General features: G+C 41.1%; 1 pseudogene; it reads left to right on the forward strand.

The window, feature by feature from the left end:
• Positions 1-17,247: 17,247 nt before the first annotated feature.
• LOC145345596 (protein CDV3 homolog) lies at positions 17,248-18,357 on the forward strand (annotated as a pseudogene).
• The last annotated feature ends 349 nt before the right edge of the window (positions 18,358-18,706 follow it).

Here is an 18,706-nt window from a genome sequence, read left to right on the forward strand (position 1 = left end):
TACAATCCCACTTTAAATATAGTTAGTACTCATTCATATATTTGCTTTAATTATTGTAGAGGTCTTGAAGCTTTGAGAGAGAAAATGAGTTTTCAGAGCAGCTCATAAAACTCAGTCTTCAAACAAACCCCAGCCAGATTGTCAAGCTGTTTTTTCCTACAGAACTAACTCCTCTCCTTAACCACATTATCACATGGATTACATCAATCAACCCAATCAATACCCCAGAGGAAATCTTCATCTATAGACAAAAATCCGTAAGTGCTATCCTAAGAAAACATTACATGGCAAAAATAAGTAATTATCCTACTCTCCCAGCATCTGAGCTAAATGTTTTCCAGACACATCGACTGCCTGTAGCATAAAGCTGAAGTTTTAAACATTCCCCTAAAAACATACGTATGTATTAATTGCACTACTATCCAAAAGTAGTAACATGGCTGGAAGAGTGACTAGCCAAGTGAGAGACAGGGAGGTTTTGAAACTTTGCCTGTTGTTGAGCTTCTTGTGGACCAGGAGGAGTAGGAATCCTCCTTCCAGATTCTTCAAAGAGCCCCTGTATCTCTGGTCTTTGTTCAATTCCCAGCCCTGACAGACATCCTTGTACCTTGAAGGGAAACCCTAGCACTCTGATCTGTTACAAAAAGGGAGCAGTGATCGATTATCTGCTGTTCCCAGAAGAAAATATTTTATAATGTACAAAAGGTGTAATTACTTCCAAAGAATGACAGAGAATAGTTATCAATAACATCAAGAATCCTTTCCTTTGAAAAAACTTCAGCATCTGCAGATTTCAAAACATTGGAAAATGCACCCAACGAGACTGTCAAAAAATCAAAAGTTTGGACTGTTGGAATCTATGCCCCTTGAAAACAATGAATACATTTTGCAAGACCAACACCTTCAACGGATTTAGAAAATTTATTGAAATTAGTCCATTGAAAATCACACTACTGGTTTTATTATATTTCCCTCACAAATTCCACATATATTATTTTTAAGGCTTTCATTCACATAAAGTGAAGGAATGTTGGGCGTACATATTAAGGCAGTAACATGGTAATGTTTTTGCCAGGAGACCACCATTGGTCCAACTAGCAGATTCTTCGAAATCATCCATCAGTTCCTTACCATGACCTGAACCAAATCATCCAGCATATTCCCTTCTTGCAGGAATTCATAGGATAATTGGAATTGCGAAACAAAAAAGACAGGTGCATTACCTTCTACCAGTCAGGTAGTAGTATGGTGGCACAAAATGAAGTTAGTGACTGATCATGTTAATTGATTTCTATCAATTCACCTACAAGGGACAGAGGTAGGAGATGAGAAAAGTTCATCTGTGATAGATGTCTTTGGGAAATATGTTCAAAACACAGTTTCTCTGAACTTACAATATTTCTTATGTCAAATTACTCATGCTGTCATCCAAAATATTGGTTTGGAACAGAAATATATCTAATTTGCATTTTAAAGAGACAATGCTTCATTCTTTCTCTGCCTCCAAAGGGAGTCTGCTGCATAGATTCACCACATACTAACCAGAATAAAGGCATGATCTTTACACAGGATGCAGGAAGAGTCACAGGAGTCCAGTAGGGAGTGACAAAACAGGCAAAGACAGAAACACGGAGGTTGCGCTGATCTTAATAGCAGTGTCTCATTTCAACAAATATTGTGTCCTGCTAGACACCTGGCTAGGTTGACTATTTAGTTTGCAGGCGGGAGTGGGAATTTGGTGGCAGGAGACTGCAGCGCAAACCCGTGGCAATTGGAGAAGATACCCTCAGATTTTGGTGGAAGGGGCAGGCTACAGTTCCCTTTTTGTAACAGATCAGAGTGCTAGGGTTTCCCTTCAAGGTACAAGGATGTTGTCAGGGCTGGGAATTGAACAAAGACCAGAGATACAGGGGCTCTTTGAAGAATCTGGAAGGAGGATTCCTACTCCTCCTGGTCCACAAGAAGCTCAACAACAGGCAAAGTTTCAAAACCTCCCTGTCTCTCACTTGGCTAGTCACTCTTCCAGCCATGTTGCTACTTTTGGACTGTAGAGAGCATGAAATATGTCAGCATGGGGATCTTAAAATTATGTTGTGAAGCCAATGAAACAAGTGGACCTTAGATTTAAATCTTAAGTAGGCTCTTGTCTGATTATTAGTGGTAACCTTGTCTGAGGCCCAAGTCATCAGACAGTTTTACTGAGAATGCAGTTCTGGGAGGCAGAATTCAAACTTTAACAATTTTAATCAATCATTTGACCCTTTTTTGCCCACTGATTTGGGAGAGGACAGGGTTAAAATCAAGGCCATTATTTCCAGGAATTGATTTTAATTGACCCCCTCACCATTACCCTTCAAGTGCAGGGTTTCATAGATCATAGAACCCTACAGTGCAGCAAGAGGCCCTTCAGCCCATTGAATCTGCACCGAACACAATCCCACCCAGGCCCTATCCCCATCCCTACATATTATACCCACTAATCCCTCTAATCTACACATACCTGGACACCAAGGGGCAATTTCTTAGCGTGGCCAATCAACCTAACCTGCATATCTTTGGACTGTGGGAGGAAACCCACACAGACATGAGGAGAATGTGCAAACTCCACACAGACAGTGACCCAAGCTGGGAATCGAACCCAGGACCCTGGAGCTGTGAAGCAGTAGTGCTAACCACTGTGCTACTGTGCCGCCCTTGTCTTTCAGTTTTACCATTCTGGACATGTTGAAAACACCTATCATAATGATTTACATTATCTAATCCCTTCAGAATTTTTAAAACAGCACTCATTGTCTCTTATATTCTCTCCACCGACCCCCCCTCTCCCCCAACCACCCCCCCCCCCACACATGCACGCACACACACACACACACCAAAATTTGTAAACAAGCCATTACCTTCCAGCCATTTGGAATTGAGGATACCAGACAAACCTGGTAAGGATGTCTGCAGATCCTGAACCTTTTTTTTGCATTTGTAGCTGCCTAACAAAGACGTCTAATTCACTGCAATATTCATCCTTTTATCCCAGCGCCACTGGCTGCCTCCGGGGCAGTTTCACAGATTTCCAACTCCTGCGCAATGACAGATTCATGCTAATGAAGGAAGTTCCCCCGATCGTGCATAATTTGGCACAGTCATAGGCAGAGGTTCCCTGTAGATGGATCTTAGCACTTGTTTCAGGATCAAAGGCCCAACAGGGTTTTAGGACCCCCTGCGTTTAGAGATGGATGAAATGTAAAATATATTATTGTCAAATATTTCCTCTCTGAAAATAATTGCTCTTAGCGGATGAAAAAAGTTGCTAAATCAATTTCTAACTTAAATTGCTTCATCTAGTAATGATTTAGGTGCTCCTTCCAATTTTGCAAATACCCAGCATACAAAGCCATGGAATAACCTCAGTTGGGTCAGTTTTCAAACGTCATCTCAATTATCCAACTGCAAACAGTATGTCAACAAAGTACAAGTGTTTCCTCTGAGACCAACCGTTATGAGGCATTGATATACATAAACTGTGTAATTCTCACAATGTGAAACACTGCATAAATTATTTTCACAATACTGTAGATTCAGCTAACAGGGAAATCTAGACAGGATAATAATGCTAATAAAGAAGGTAGGGTAAGCAGTGAGTGCACAGGAGCATTAAAGGCTAAAGCCATTCATCACTGTGCACAATTTATACATAATAAATGCTATGCTCTTCCTTTCTTTGCATAAGCTGATTTTTAATGGTGTAAATGTACTGAAGGCACTCTTGGAAAGCAGCATCAATTTACTCTATAAGAAGGTTATGCCAGGGATTGTAAGTGCTGTGGCCTTGGATGGAATGCATGACATAAAATTTGGAAGAAATCATCGTGTCTCTCAAGTAGGAGACACCTACTTGTGCCTATTTAAAAAATGTCAATTGGAAATTTATCATAAGCAAAGTGCATGCCAAATTGATCAGAAAAGGCTGGGGAGAAGGGGGAGGGAGCTCCCAACGCCTGGAATTCCTGTATGGCCAGCCTCTCAAAAGATCATTCACGAAAAGATAGCCCTTTTGTTCACACATGCTGTAGCATGGTCCACAGGCATTCTAAGCAAAGCTAGGTAGTTCTTTGTCTTTCACTCCTTCAACAGTATACCCATTACATTTTAATAGCACCTTGTACCTTTCAAAAAGAGAAAAATGAAACTGCCTTTGCCTTTCTTGTGGCGAATGCTGCAGAGGAGATTAGATGTCATTTGCTGAAAGCAAAGGTATTGCAACTTGCCTTAATCATGCTGCTTGGAGATAGCACGAGGGAAAGAGATCTTGATGGGAAGAGTTTCAGTGCAGTCGTTACTTTAATTGCCACTGAGACATGATCCCCTTAGCTGAATATATCTGCAGCTCTCATTCTGAAAAGTGGCACACGTTGCCCACTCATTCATTCCTGAGTTTGAGACTTCTTGGTTTCTGCTTTGACCGCTCTCGATGGCTGATCAGGAACATTACACTCAATAACAGTGATAGGAATGTATTCTGAATGTTTGCCAACATCTTCCATAGTCTGGAGCTGTCAGCCTCACTTGTTTTTTCAATACTTCATTACTATTGGTGCTGACTATTACACCATGCTGATGTGGCCAATTTAAATTAAAAACCTGTTTTTGAAATCAAGTTGCTGCTGAGCATTTCTATTTTCAAGTGCTAACTCTTAGGAGAGAGACATTTTAAAATGTAACCAGTATGAGGCTGCTGGATTTGGCAAATCACCTAACTGGCATTTGTACAGGCATTTAACAATGAAAACAGGACAAACATGACAAAAAAACAACTTCAGCAGTTTCAGTAGTAAGACTGAAAAAGGATAAATCATTGTCACCGCATCACATTACTCACTGTTAACACATACATCGGTTTTCATGTAACAACGGAGTGACCTTCCCTCAAATATTGATTTGATACCAACTGAATAGATTGACTTAGAGCCTCTAATTAAAAACTTTGAGATGAAAATTGTTTATGCTTTTGATTGGGCTTTTTTTAGCCTTTATTTAGCCATAGCATTTTATTTACATGCCAAGATTAACATGGAATCACACAATAATACAGCACAAAAGGAGGTGGAAAGAATACCGTGCTTCCGCTGGTTCTTTGAAAGGGCGATTCAATTACTCCTGTGTTCTTTCTCCACACCTATAAATCTTTCCACTTCAGCTATTTGCCAATTCCGTTTTGAATGTAATTATTGAATCTGTTCCCACCACTCATTTTGAATCAGCATGTTCCAGATCATAACAATTCACTTGTGTAAAAGTATTTTTCCTCATATTACCTCAGGCTTTTGTACCAATTACTTACATCTATGTCCTCTGGTTACTGATGTTTCTGCCACTGCAAACAGTTATCAAATACTCTTTATCAAAATCCTTCACAATTTTGAATACTTCTATCAAGCCTCTCTTGAACCTTCTCTACCCTAAGGAGAACAAGGCCAATCTCTTTAGTATCTTCATATATGGTGTCTTCTAATGCTGGTAGAGATTCTAATAAATCTTTGTACATTGCCTGAGATATTGACAGCCTTCTGAATGCCCAGAATTGGACACATTACACTAAACCTCATTTAATGAAGTTGTAGTATAATTTCCTTGGTTTTGTACTCTACGCTTCTATAGATAAAGCCAAGACTGCAGTGTGCCTTTTTAACAGCCCCATCAATTTGTCCTGCCATTTTCAAAGATTTGCGTACTTACAGACAACAGTTCATCTATTCCTACAGCCCCTTTAAAATTAGTTTATATTCCTCCTATGATTATTATATTAAACAGTTCACTCTTCTCCGCATTGAGTTGTACCTGCCATATGTCTTCCCTGTTCACTAATTTGCCTATGTCTTCCTGAAGGACCGTTACTATCCTCCTCATGATCACAGAATTGTAGAATTATTTAAAAGTACAAGCCATTCAGCCCATCAAGTCTGCACAAGCTCTTTCAAAGAGTAACATTGTTAGATACATTTCTGTAACCTTTCTCAGTATCGTTACAATGTTTTCCTTTGACCCAATACTTCTTTGAAAGCTGCAATTGAATTATATCCATCACCCTATCAGGAAACACACTTCAAATCTCTAAGGTTCTTTCACCAATCACCTAATGCTGTGCCCATCAGTTTTTGGCCCTTCAACCACTAGACACTCTTTCACACCATTCATTCTTTCTAAGCTTTTCATGACTTTAAACACTTTGATTTTCTCTGCCCTAAGGAGAACAACCACAGGTTTCCCAATCTGTCCGGGTAACTGTAATCCCTCATCCCTGACAAAAGTTGGCATCTAATGTTGCGGTTGTATTGAACGTTGGTTAGACCGCATTTGGAATACTGCGTCCAGTTCTGGTCACCGTACTACTGGAAGGATGTGGAGACCCTGGAAAGAGTGCAGAGGAGGTTTACCAGGATGCTGCCTGGTATGGAAGGTCTTAACTATGAGGAGAGATTGGGCAAATTGGGACTGTTCTCCTTGGAAAGACGGAGAACGAGGAGAGATCTAATAGAGGTGTATAAGTTTATGAAGGGTATAGATAGAGTGAACAGTGGGAAGCTTTTTCCCTGGCTGGATACAAAAATCACCAGGGGCCACGGGCTTAGAGTGAGAGGGGAGAGGTATAATTCAGGTGTTAGAGGGAGGTTTTTCATGCAGAGGGTTGTGGGAGCCTGGAATGCACTGCCAAGTAGGGTGGTGGAGGCAGGCACGCTAGAGTTGTTTAAGGCTTACCTAGATAGGCACATGAGCAGACTAGAGATGGAGGTACAAAAGACTGTTCTAAATAAGGATCAAGAGCCTCAGGACGTTCCTGGGAATCAATAGATTCCTATGGACCGTCCAACATATTTTATGGCTCACCTATCTCTTACATTTGAGCTTCTAGGGATCTTCTGTGAATGTCTGTATAAGTTGTGTATGTTTACTGATGTCTTTTTTTTTCCACATCCACAGATGAATGGGTCCACCTTGTTGGCCAACAAGGGGCATACACACGGTGGGTCGTGCGAGGGCTGCTCTTGGATGTTGCTTCAAGAGTTGCCTAGTGCTTCACGTCGTTAGTGTACGCTTAAACTGGACCAGCTGACGGGCAGCATGACAGCTCAGTGACTATCACTGTTTGCTGTGCAGATACATGGACCTAGGTTGGATCTCTGACTTGGGTCAGTGTCTGTGGGAGTTTGTACATTCTCCCCGTGCTTGCGTGGGTTTTGTCTGGATGCTCCGGTTTCCTCCCACACCCCAAAAACGTGCTTTTAGGCTGATTGGTGTTAACAAATTGTCCCTAAATTAGACCTCTATCAATCTGGCACACAAAAATTTCTCTAAATTTGCACACCTTTATTGTGGAATCCAAGAGGCGTAGGCAAAAGTCATGGATAGAAAAGGGATTGGAATGGAGGTGCTCACTGAATGTTAAAATGGCGGCATGGGCTTGTTGGGCCAAAGGGCCCGTTTCCTGTGCTGTTTTGTTCTTTATTCCAGTACATTCCTTCTGAGGCTTCTCCTCAGCCTTCACACTCTTCCTAAAGTGTGATGATCAGAATTTGGCACAGTACTCCAGCTGGGGCCAAACTATTGTTTTATATAGAGTTAACATTTTAAATAGGGTTCCTGGCTTTAATATTCTTTGCTTCCATTTATTAACCCCAATATGTCATATGCTTCGTTAACTGTTTTGTCAACCTGCTATGCCACATTCAAAAACTTGATCTACAAACACCCTCAATTCTTTAAGGGGAGATAGAAATCTAGAGGTAATGACATTGGCTGAGTGACGCTTGTGGGATAGATTAATGTTCTAGGGGCATGAGTTCAAATCTCGTAATGGTAGTTTATGGAACCTAATACAATCGATTAAAAATCCGGAACCAGAAATTAGCCTTGGCAATAGTGACCAATTGTCATAAAAACTCATCTGGCTTACCAATGTTCTTTAAGAAAGGAAATCTACCATCCTGACCTGGACTGGCTTTTGTGTGACTCTGGACTCTTAGTAAGGTGGTTGACTCTTAACTGCCCTCTGAAATGCCCTAGAAAAATTGAAAGGGGATTAAGGAATGGTTAATAAATGCTGACCTCTAAATTTTAGCTTTTATTGTTTCTCATCATTTTTCCTCCTAAAACATAGAGTAAATACTGGATTTCATCTGTCCAGCCTCTGTGTATTGAAGCAGCTAGTCAGTTTAACCTTGGTGATGGGAAACTATTTAAGAATGATAATCAGAGACATCTTTTTGTGTCCAACCAAATAAACGAAATCAAGGTAACTTAGGGACAACTCAAAAGGGTCCGCTCCCTAAAAGTAGGGAAACTGCCAGAAACAAAAGACAAAGCGGAAAGGAAACTTAAAACATCAAATTAAAATGTGATTAAGAAGATCAATAATACACCCAAGTCCTTGCAGTGCCCAGTGGGCATGGAAATCAGGGACAACATTAACAGTCACTTAGATAAGCGTGGAGTAATTACCAACACAAATTTTCTAAAGATAAATTGTGTTTAACTAATTTGATTCAATGACACCATGGATTCATGATCCACACCTCCCCAGCTAAAAAGTGAGCATGGAAACATGTGAAAATGCCAATAATTCCAATAGCTGTCCCACAGCACTTTAACACAGGAAGCAGCATTGATTGTTTTAAGCAAAATTTCCACTCCTCCTCACAAGGAAGAGTGAGGAGGGGTGGAAATCACCAGCCTTAAAGAGTTGCTGGTCAACTTGATGGCCAGAAACTTTATGATCTCATCACCCCCATCAGGACAGGTGGTCAACAAAGCAAACTACAGGCAGTCCCCAATGTTGATGAGCTCAGGTAGGTCCAGGTTCAGGGGTCTTGCTGGTATCTACCAACCTGGCCCAGGTCAGGAGGGTGAGGGGATCAGGAGATGGGGTTCAAGAAGCCATGGGTGACAATTTAATGGTGCCTCCAATGGACCAGAGGACCTACAAAGGAGGAAACCTATCCCATGTCCAACAACAGTCCAAGGAGCTAAAGCTGTTAAGCTTCTCACACGCTGAGACCTCTCTACATATTAAGTAAAACATCAGTGGTGCTAGGATGAACCCCATAAGTGGCAATTAATTAACAGGAAACAGACAGTAATAATGAATGGTTATTTTTAGGGCTGGAAGGAGGTGGGGTTTCTCAGGAATTGTGTCAGGATCTTTGTTTTGATCCATAATAATGACCTGGTTTTGTATGCACAGGGCACAATTTCAAAATTTGCAGATGCAAGATTTGACAGCATCGTTAGCAGTGAGGTGAATAGTAATAAACTTCAAGTAAACATAGACAGGCTGTTGAAATGGGCGGACAGGTGACAGATGAAATTTAATAGAGAGAAATGTGAACTGATAAATTTTGGCTTGAAAAATGAGAGGCAATATAAAATATACAATTTGAAAGGAGCTTCAGGACCTGAGATAGATGTACTCAAATCATTTAAGGTGGCAAGACAAATTGAGTAAACAGGTCATAGGGCATCCAGAATCCTGGGCTGTATAAAGAGAGGTACAGAGAACAAAAGCAATAAGTTACAAGGAACCCTTATAAAACATTGATTCTGTCTCAGCCGGAGTATTGTGTCCAATCCTGGATATCTCGCTGTCAGAGAATGTGAAGGCTCTAGAGAGGGTATAGAAAAGTTTCACGAGGTCCGAGCAATCTCAGTTATCTGAACAATCTCATTTCCCTTCTTAGATTAGAGAAATTGATGTTAGTTTCCTTAGAGAAGGGAAGCATGAGAGAAAATTTGATAGAAGTGTCTCAAATCGTGAGGCTTTCTTCACAATAAAGAGGATCTACCTGTTCCATGGGCAGAAGGGGTAAGTACCAAAGGACACAAATTTCAATTGATTGGCAAAAGAACCAAAGACAACATGTATTTTTCTTTTAGGATCTGGAATGCACTGCCTAAGATAGTGGTGATGTTAGATTCAATAGGCTTTCAAAAGGGAATTGGATAATTATGTGAAGACAAAAACATTTCAAGGCTGCAGGCAAAAGACAGGTGAATTGGATAAGATGAATCGCTGTTGCAGAGAGCCAGTATGCTACTGTTGGATTGAATGTCTCCTTCTGGGTTGTAACCATTCTATGATTATTTGATGTTTTCTCTTGAAATTTACCACTATGTTCCTCACTGTTTACTACATTTCAAAGTTCCATGTGACCTGTAAATTTTGGAATTGTGCACTGAATCCCAAAACCATATCAATATTGTGTTTCAAAACACTGCAGTTCTTCTAGTACTGAATCCCAATAAATACCATGATATACATTCTCCTGACAGGAACAAACAGCCCACACTACCGTATTTCCTATCTCTGAACTAATTTTGTATTCATGCAGCTATAATTCCTTTCATCATTTTTTGGCAAACAAGCCTAATGTGTGGTATATTATCAAATGCCTTTTTGAAAGTCCATATATAACCAGCCTCAATTCTTCGTCCACCACCTTTTTTTTAATCCCGTCAAAAAAGCAAACAATTTAGTCAAACACAATTTGCCCTTAACCAATCCATATTGGCTTTTCCTTATTTACTCATCTTTGACCAAGTGGTTGTTCAGTTTCAACTGGATTATTTTTAAATGCCTCCCCATCACCAATGTTAAAATGACTGACCTTTCATTGCCAGATTTCAAACCTTCTCCCTATTTTTGAACAAGGATATAATGTTATAAATCTTCCAGTCTCCTGACACCACCTCTGTATCTAAGCTGGATTGGAAGATTGTGGCCAGTATTGATGTAACTGCTACTGTTACTTCCCTCAGCAACTTAAAATGCATTCCTTCCAGATTGTGTGACCTATCCATTTCAACAACTATCCACCCTTCCATTACATTCTGTCTTCCTATTTCTTTTTTCATTCAATAATCTGGTAACCTCTTCACTTACTCTGCAAAGTTGTCTTCCTTGGCAATCATTCATGCAAAATCTCTGAATTCCCTGGATCATGCTAAGGTCCTAGTAGATTGGAAAACCATAACTGCAATATCTCTAATCAAGAAAAGATGGAGACATGAAGCAGGGAATTATAGGCTAGCTAACCAATATCTGAACTAAGGAAGAAAGGTTGAATCCATTATTAAAGAGGGAATAGCAAGTCATTTAGAAAATCATAATATGATCTAACAGAGTCAACATGTTTTATGGAAGGGAAATAATGTTTGAGTAATGTATTCAAGTCTTTGAGGCAGTGACAAGTAGAATGGATAATGGGGTACAAACAGATTTGCTGTATTTGGATTTCCAAAAGACATTTGATAAAATTCTGCATACAAGAGTTCATAGTGTTGGGACCAAAGATATCCACAGAAGAAATTTGAACAGATGGCCAGACATCTGTTTTTGCAGGTGGCATCATTACAAATTCTGGCTGAGATCCAAGTAAGAAGTCTCACAGCACCAGGTTAAAGTCCAACAGATTTATTCAGTAGCAAAATCCACTAGCTTTCAGAGCACTGCCCCTTCATCAGGTTAGTGGGACTTCTGTTCCCATACAGGGCATATAAAGTCACAAACCCAATTTGCAAAATAATAGTTGGAATGCGAGTCTTTACAGGTAATCATGTCTTAAAGGTACAACCAACGTGAGTGGGGAGAGCATTAAGCACAGGTTAAAGAGATGTGTAATGTCTCCAGCTAAGACAGTTAGTGAGATTTTGCAAGCCCAGGCAAGATAGTGTGACGTGAGCCCAAGATCCCAGTTGAGGCCATCCTCATGTGTGCAGAACTTGGCTATCAGTCTCTGCTCTGCGACTCTGTGTTGTTGTGTCGTGAAGGCCACCTTGGAGAACGCTTACCCAAAGATGAGGCCGAATGCCCATGACCACTGAAGTGTTCCCTAACACGAAGAGAGCACTCTTGCCTGGTGATTGTCAAGCAGTGTTCATTCATCCATTGTCATAGTGTCTGCATGGTCTCCTCAATGTACCATGCCTCGGGACATCCTTTCTTGCAGTGTATCAGGTAGACAACATCGGCTGAGTTGCAGGAGTATGTACCTGGTGGATGGTGTTCTCACGTGAGATGATGGCATTTGTGTCGATCATCCAACGTGTCTTACTAAGGTTGCTGTGGCAGGATTGTGTGGTGTCGTGGTCACTGTTCCCCTGAAGGCTGGGTAGTTTGCTGCGGACAATGATCTGTTTGAGACCATACAGTTGTTTGAAGGCAAGAAATGGGGGTGTGGGGATGGCCTTGGCAAGACGTTCGTCTTCATCAACGACATGTTGAAGGCTCCAGAGAAGATGTCATTGTTTCTCCGCTCTGGGGAAGTACTGGACAACGAAGGGTACTCTGTCCGCTGTGTCCCATGTCTGTCTTCTGAGGAAGTCGGTGCGGTTTTTCGTCGTGGCGTGTTGGAACTGTCGATCATTGAGTTGAGTGCCATATCCTGTTCTTATGAGGGCATCTTTCAGCATCTGGAGGTGTCCACTGTGATCCTCCTCATCTGAGCAGATCCTGTGTATACGGAGGGCTTATCTGTAGATGATGGCTTCTTTAATGTGTTTAGGGTGAAAGCTGGAGAAGTGGAGCATTGAGAGGTTATCCGTGGGCTTGCGGCTGAAGTGACTGTCCTTGATGGAGATGGGTGTGTCCAAGAATGCAACTGATTCTGGAGAGTTGTGAATGGTGAGTCTGATGGTGGGATGGAACTTATTAATATCATCATATAGTTGTTTCAGTGATTGTCCACTGAGTTTGCAATCCAAGAACAATGAATGAACTTAGCTTAGTGGGCAATGTTTTCACAACTGTAGAGGAGAGCACAAACTTTGTTTGATTTACACCTTTATTACTATGTAATACCTTTTCCTTCTTGGAAGAGTTTCTTTCAATGCCTTGTTTTAATGAACCAATACCTTGTTTCAATGCCTTTGCACATAAACATTGATAAAAACAATGTTTATGTACACAAGATTAAGAGCTGTGAAATGAGCTTTTTCTCATTGACACTTTGAATAGCTGTGGTTGATGGACAATGTTATGAGACAGCAAGAGGGGCAATATATTTCAAAGGGAATTTTATTTCCAGAATAATTAAGTTCACAACTCCTCTAACACGGCTTGAAACATGTCACCCAACACCATTACAATTGCCAAATTTGCTGAAATGGGAACCTCTGCAACAGAGCTAGCAAAGGAAGGAATGCTGTGTGCAGGGTTACAATACGCAACCTTATCCCACAATGGCAAAAATAATGGACATGGGCATCATGGAATTGGAGCAGTGGTGTAGTGGTAATGACACTGGACTTGAAATCCACAGGCCAGGGTTCGTGCACAAGGGTTCAGATCCCACAATGGCAGTTGGTGAGATTTAAATTCAATTAATTAAAAAAATCTACAATTGAAAATTTGACTCTAATAACCATGAAACTCAGTGATTGTTATAAAGAACATCTGGTTCACAAATGCCTTTTAGGGAAGTAAATTTCCCATTCTGATCTATATGTGGCTCCAGAGCAACAACAATGTGATTAATTCTTAAGTGCTGTTTATAATGGCCTAGCAAGCCAGTTTGAGGGGATATTAGGGATGGCCAACAAATGCTGGCCTTTCTGGTGATGCTGACATATCACAAATGAAGATTTAAAAAAAAAACATCTTTGAAGGCCTTCCAACATGGCCCAATTGCAATTAACTAGAAAGCTCTCATATAGAAATGAAGAAGTTAATAGGCAAAATCAGAGTAAGGGAGAATATAACAACATCCAAATCAGGGTTAATCACCATGTATGTAAATACACAAAGTGGAATAAATAAGATTGGTGAGTTACAGGCATAGCTTGCCATGTGGAATTATGATGTTGTGATGAGAATGGAGACCTGACACAAAGGACAGGCCTGGGTGTATTTCCAGGCACATGGTATTCAGAAAAGATAGGGCACAGAGAAAAAGAGGAGGGGTGGTGGTATTGGTTAAGGGGAGCATTGTAGTGCTGGAGAAAAAAAAAGATATTCCAGGTGGTTCAAGGACAGAATCAATTTGGCTTGAACTGAACAGAGTGTTCAATGTAGTTGAAAGACACCAACAAGTATGAAGGAACAAATCAGCTGAGAAAGAGACCACAATAGAGATAAGTTAAAGGACAGACCGAGAGACATGAGCTTCCAAGATTGTGTTCAGGAGAATTTCCTACAGCGGTATGTGTCCAGTCCAACAAGAAAGTAGGCACTGCTGGATTGGTTTTGGAAATTAGGCAGGCCAAGTAGATCAAATGTCAGTGCAGGAAAATTTAGGAGACAGTGATCAAATGCGATGTGAGAAAAAAGACTTTTTCACACAGAGTGGTTTAGGTTTGAAATGCATTTCCTGGAAAGATAGTAGAGGCAGCTTCAATGGAGACATTTCATGGGCATTAAATGATTCACAAGAAACAACATGCAGGATTACAGAGAAAGATAGCAGAATGGCACTAAGTCACAATGCTAATTCAGCTATACAGTGGGCCAACTGATCACCTTCTGCACCATAACCACTCTGCGATTCTAAAAATCTAGGCCTCTTTGTTGATATTGCCAGACCTGGCAACATTTTCTGTCTTTATTTTCAGAACTCCACTAACTACGTAACTTTGTTCCAATGATATTGTAGTCACTCATCTTGCCAGATATATATTCTGCCAGAATATGAAATTTCACACCTGACTCAAAATGAGATTGAGCAATGCCTCATTCCTTTTTGAGTGATAAACTTACTGAAAGGAAATTCAATTCCTCTAGTCACCACCATATCCAATATTGAACTAGTTGCTCGATATAATTATTACTATTAAATCTGTCAGCAATTTATTTTCAAATCAGCTCTTCTTCCAATTATTTTGATGGCCTATAAAACATAGAAATATTGTAATATTTTCCTTTTTTCACTCCAACTAGATGGATTTAGTATTTGACCCTCAAAAACACTCTTTCCAGCACCGTAACATTTTCCTTAATGGAAATTGCAACTGCTCCTCATTTTCTCATTGCCTATCTTTCCTGAATACCCTGTACCTTGCACCTTGAAATATTAAATATCCAATTCTCTCCTTCTTTAAGCCAGGGTTCAGTGACTACCTCTACATTATATCCCTCTATTTATGACAGCAGCTCACCAACTTGTATATACACACAGTTCAAAATTAATTGATACTTTTTTAAAAAATGTTCTATATTATCTCCAATTCCAACCACCTCTGCCTTCAGTGCTTCTTGTTTTTGCTTCTTAATACTCAATACTGAGCTTGATACTCAGCCTGCTTCGGAATTTGTTTAAACCTGTACCACTTAAATTGCCTACATGGATATCGGCCCCAGCTCTGGTCAGTCACAACCCATCCCCATCTTCAGTAGATCCCTTCTGCCACAGAACTAGTCCCAATATCCCAGGGATTTGAGGCTCTCTCCCTTCTGCAATATGTCACACGCTATTTCTACTCACACACACCTTAGGAAGAACCAGGAGATTACAACCTTCCATATCCTGTTTTTTTTTAAAACTTCTTTGTTGTCTCCATAAACTCCAACTGCAGTGCTTGCACCCTCTTCTGCATGGTATTATGGGTTGTAAAATGGAACATGATTTCTGACTCTTATCCTTGCAAATCATCCCACTCCGTCACTGAAGAATTTTTTGCATCCTGTCTCTTGTCCCTTACAAGCATCTGGGTGACAACGCACCACAGGAATTTCCCATCAATAAATGCAAAATTGCCTGTCTGTTCCTCCATTTGTGAATCCTCAACACAACATTTCTGAGTTTCATGTCATCTGCACACATTGAATTATGCCTTGTAAAGCAAAGGTCAAGTCATTAACATATAACAAAAAAAAATGGGGTAAGGCCCCATCACTAACTAGGGAAGAACACCAACACCCATTTCCTTGAAATAAAACCATTTTCAACAACTATTTTCTTTCCTTTAGCAAATTATCCATAAATCAGGTGCCCACTTAATCCCAAATCTCACAAGTCTTATTATATGGTCCTTTATCAAACACCTTTTGATGAGATCAATTCTTACTGAACAATTCAGGTTCCAAGGAGGTAAAACAAGATGAGGTCTTGAGCTACCACGCCTGTTTAACTCACACCTTGCACAAGATGCCTTCTACATAAAGAAGAGTTGAAGTGCACACTCAGAATGGTCACTCATGGGGTCATTAAAGAACTGATTGACAATTAAATTGCCTGCAAGTGCCCATTAAAAGAGACGACACTACATGCCATTTTGGTGGATAACACTTCAGTTAACAACCTTTCTGAATATCAACCAGCTGAACCAGAGTAAATAAGTGCTGGTTGAGTATCTTGAGGGCTACTTAAAGCTACATTCAACTTTCATTATTCAATGTCTGGGAGCGAAACTTGCCATCATCTAAATTGAACAGCTCTTTTGAGAGACATGCTCCATGATCAGGCTTGGTAGCTCTGTGGCAGTTTCTTTTACTCAGGATCCTTCAGGCAGTCCATCATCTTCATTTAATTCTTTCAGCCCCTTCCAGCAAAAAACTACAATACAAAAATCATCACAATCACTTGTTTATATGCATAAACAAACAAAGTGATCATAACTGAACCAAATTTACTTTCAAATATTAAACAGTTCATCCAGTGCTGACTCATAATTCTCCTGTAATCTCAAGCTTCTGTGAAGTGCAATGAAAGTGGCAGCAACATAGATGACTGCAAGCTTCTTGGAGGCAAGTACCTTCCTACTCCATGATTCTCATACCACTACCTTCAAGTATTCAGCCCACCCAGTCAAAAGCAACCTTACAATGAGATACTCCAGGCCCCACCAACAGGGGGCTTCATGCTAGCCAATAAGTGGAGGCAAAATCAGCTCTGTATTTGCTGATAGGTTCAGCAGGTAATGCAGAGTAACATCGGACTCTGATTAATCGAGTCTAATCTATAAAGACTTGACCAGAGATGCGTTTTACTCAATCCCCAATTAAAACCCTGGGGATCGGATTATGGTGTGCACTGGCAATAGATGGGAAGCTGTGGATGTGCAACCTCCCAGCGAGATTTCAGAAGGCAATTCCAGCAACCTAGAATATGAAGCCCATCCATTGCCAATGCTGTCCCTGGTTTCCATGCCCCTGTCCAGCCTGGTCTGGACAGCTTTGGCTGGCTCCCGATCCGTCCTGCACCGCAGCTGTCTTCCTGAGTTACTAAGCCAGGACGCCTGTTATCACTGGCTTCAGCCGCCAAGCTCAGTATGGCCCAAAAGGATGATAAGAACCTCGACAATTCCTTTGCCAAAAGAGACAAGAAGAAGAAGAGAAACAAAAGCAAAGAGTACAAGCCAACACTTCCCGTCAGGTTGGCCAAAGCTGCAGTGTTGACTGAGGGCTATGCCCTCACCCTGGCTCCAGACCTGTCCCCAAAGACCCAAGATCGTGGCACCCTGACCCCCACTACCACTGCTGCAGCCATTTCCCTCATGCCGGTCGCAGCAGCTCCTGTCAAAGCCAAGCCAGTATCAGTCCTAGGAGTGGCCCAGAAACTGATGAAGGAGAAAGAGCAGGTGGCAAAGAGCAAGTCTCAGGGTCCCCAAAGGAGCAGTCCACAGATAATGAAGGATGGAAGGAGTTTGACTTAAGCAAAAAGGAGTTGACCTGGAAAGGGTCATTGAACAGGGGGTCAGGGCTGTGCTGAAGCCAGACACTCATAGCTTGTGACTAAGGAGACAGGATGATGCAGAAGGGACAAGGAATTGGGGTGTGTTATAGACCCCGACAATCACATTTTGATTTGATTTGATTTCCTTTGTACTTTTGTTTTTGTCCGGGCTGTTCCCCTTCCTTTTGGGGAGCTGCCCCTTTTACTTTGTCCTAATTTAATTTGAGTTTCTTCTTTTGGCTTGACCTCAAAACGGGAAGGGACAAGGAATCGAATAGAATTATCCAGAAGTTGATCACAGTGGCTTGAGAATCCATGCTCACAAATAAGTGCTGAAAAAGAGGAAGAACAGTGAGAAAAATTAAAGAAGATTAAGGCGAAGGTGGTGGAAAATATCTTGTATGCAAAAGGAGACAAAATAGTTGGGCACTGGAACAAGCTAACTCCAGCACCCGCACCTATCATTGTGGTTGTAGAAACCCCAGGATCAAAGCTATCTGGCATTTATCGACTTCTGAAGCCAGATTAGGTAATGTAACAAGGAACACCAGAGATTTACAATGATGCACAGTTTCCATTGGTTCCATCCCCACAAGCTTCTGCAAAGCATATAGAAACCAGAAAAGATAAAGTAATGGAAAAGACCTTTGAGATGGTGAAATACCACCATCCAAAGCTAGGGTCCCATGGGTGGCTACCAGCATAGAGGATAACATTTTCATGTGTGGTGATGGTGCCAAGATGAGTGGATACTCGTTCATGAAAAGTCATTTGCTGTGGGCCAGCGGACAGAGCATAGACATTCACAAAGTGAAGCACCATTCCACCTTCACGAACCATCAAGTGCAGCAATTGGCCAAACACCCAAGATCCTGGCACCCTGACCCCCAAGATCTCCAGCTGAAAGTGTGAGGCTAACAAGATAGCCAACCTGCTAGAAATAGGTACCTCACGAAGAACCCCCTCACCACTCCAGGAGCCATGTGGCTTCAACTTCTGGGCTGGTGTGGGCTTCTTGCAGGAGATACACCATATGCTGTGGTGGACTCTTCTGT

The sequence above is a fragment of the Carcharhinus amblyrhynchos genome, chromosome 7 (assembly GCF_965287045.1).
Source record: "Carcharhinus amblyrhynchos chromosome 7, sCarAmb.v2.hapA, whole genome shotgun sequence".
NCBI classification, from domain to species: domain Eukaryota; kingdom Metazoa; phylum Chordata; class Chondrichthyes; order Carcharhiniformes; family Carcharhinidae; genus Carcharhinus; species Carcharhinus amblyrhynchos.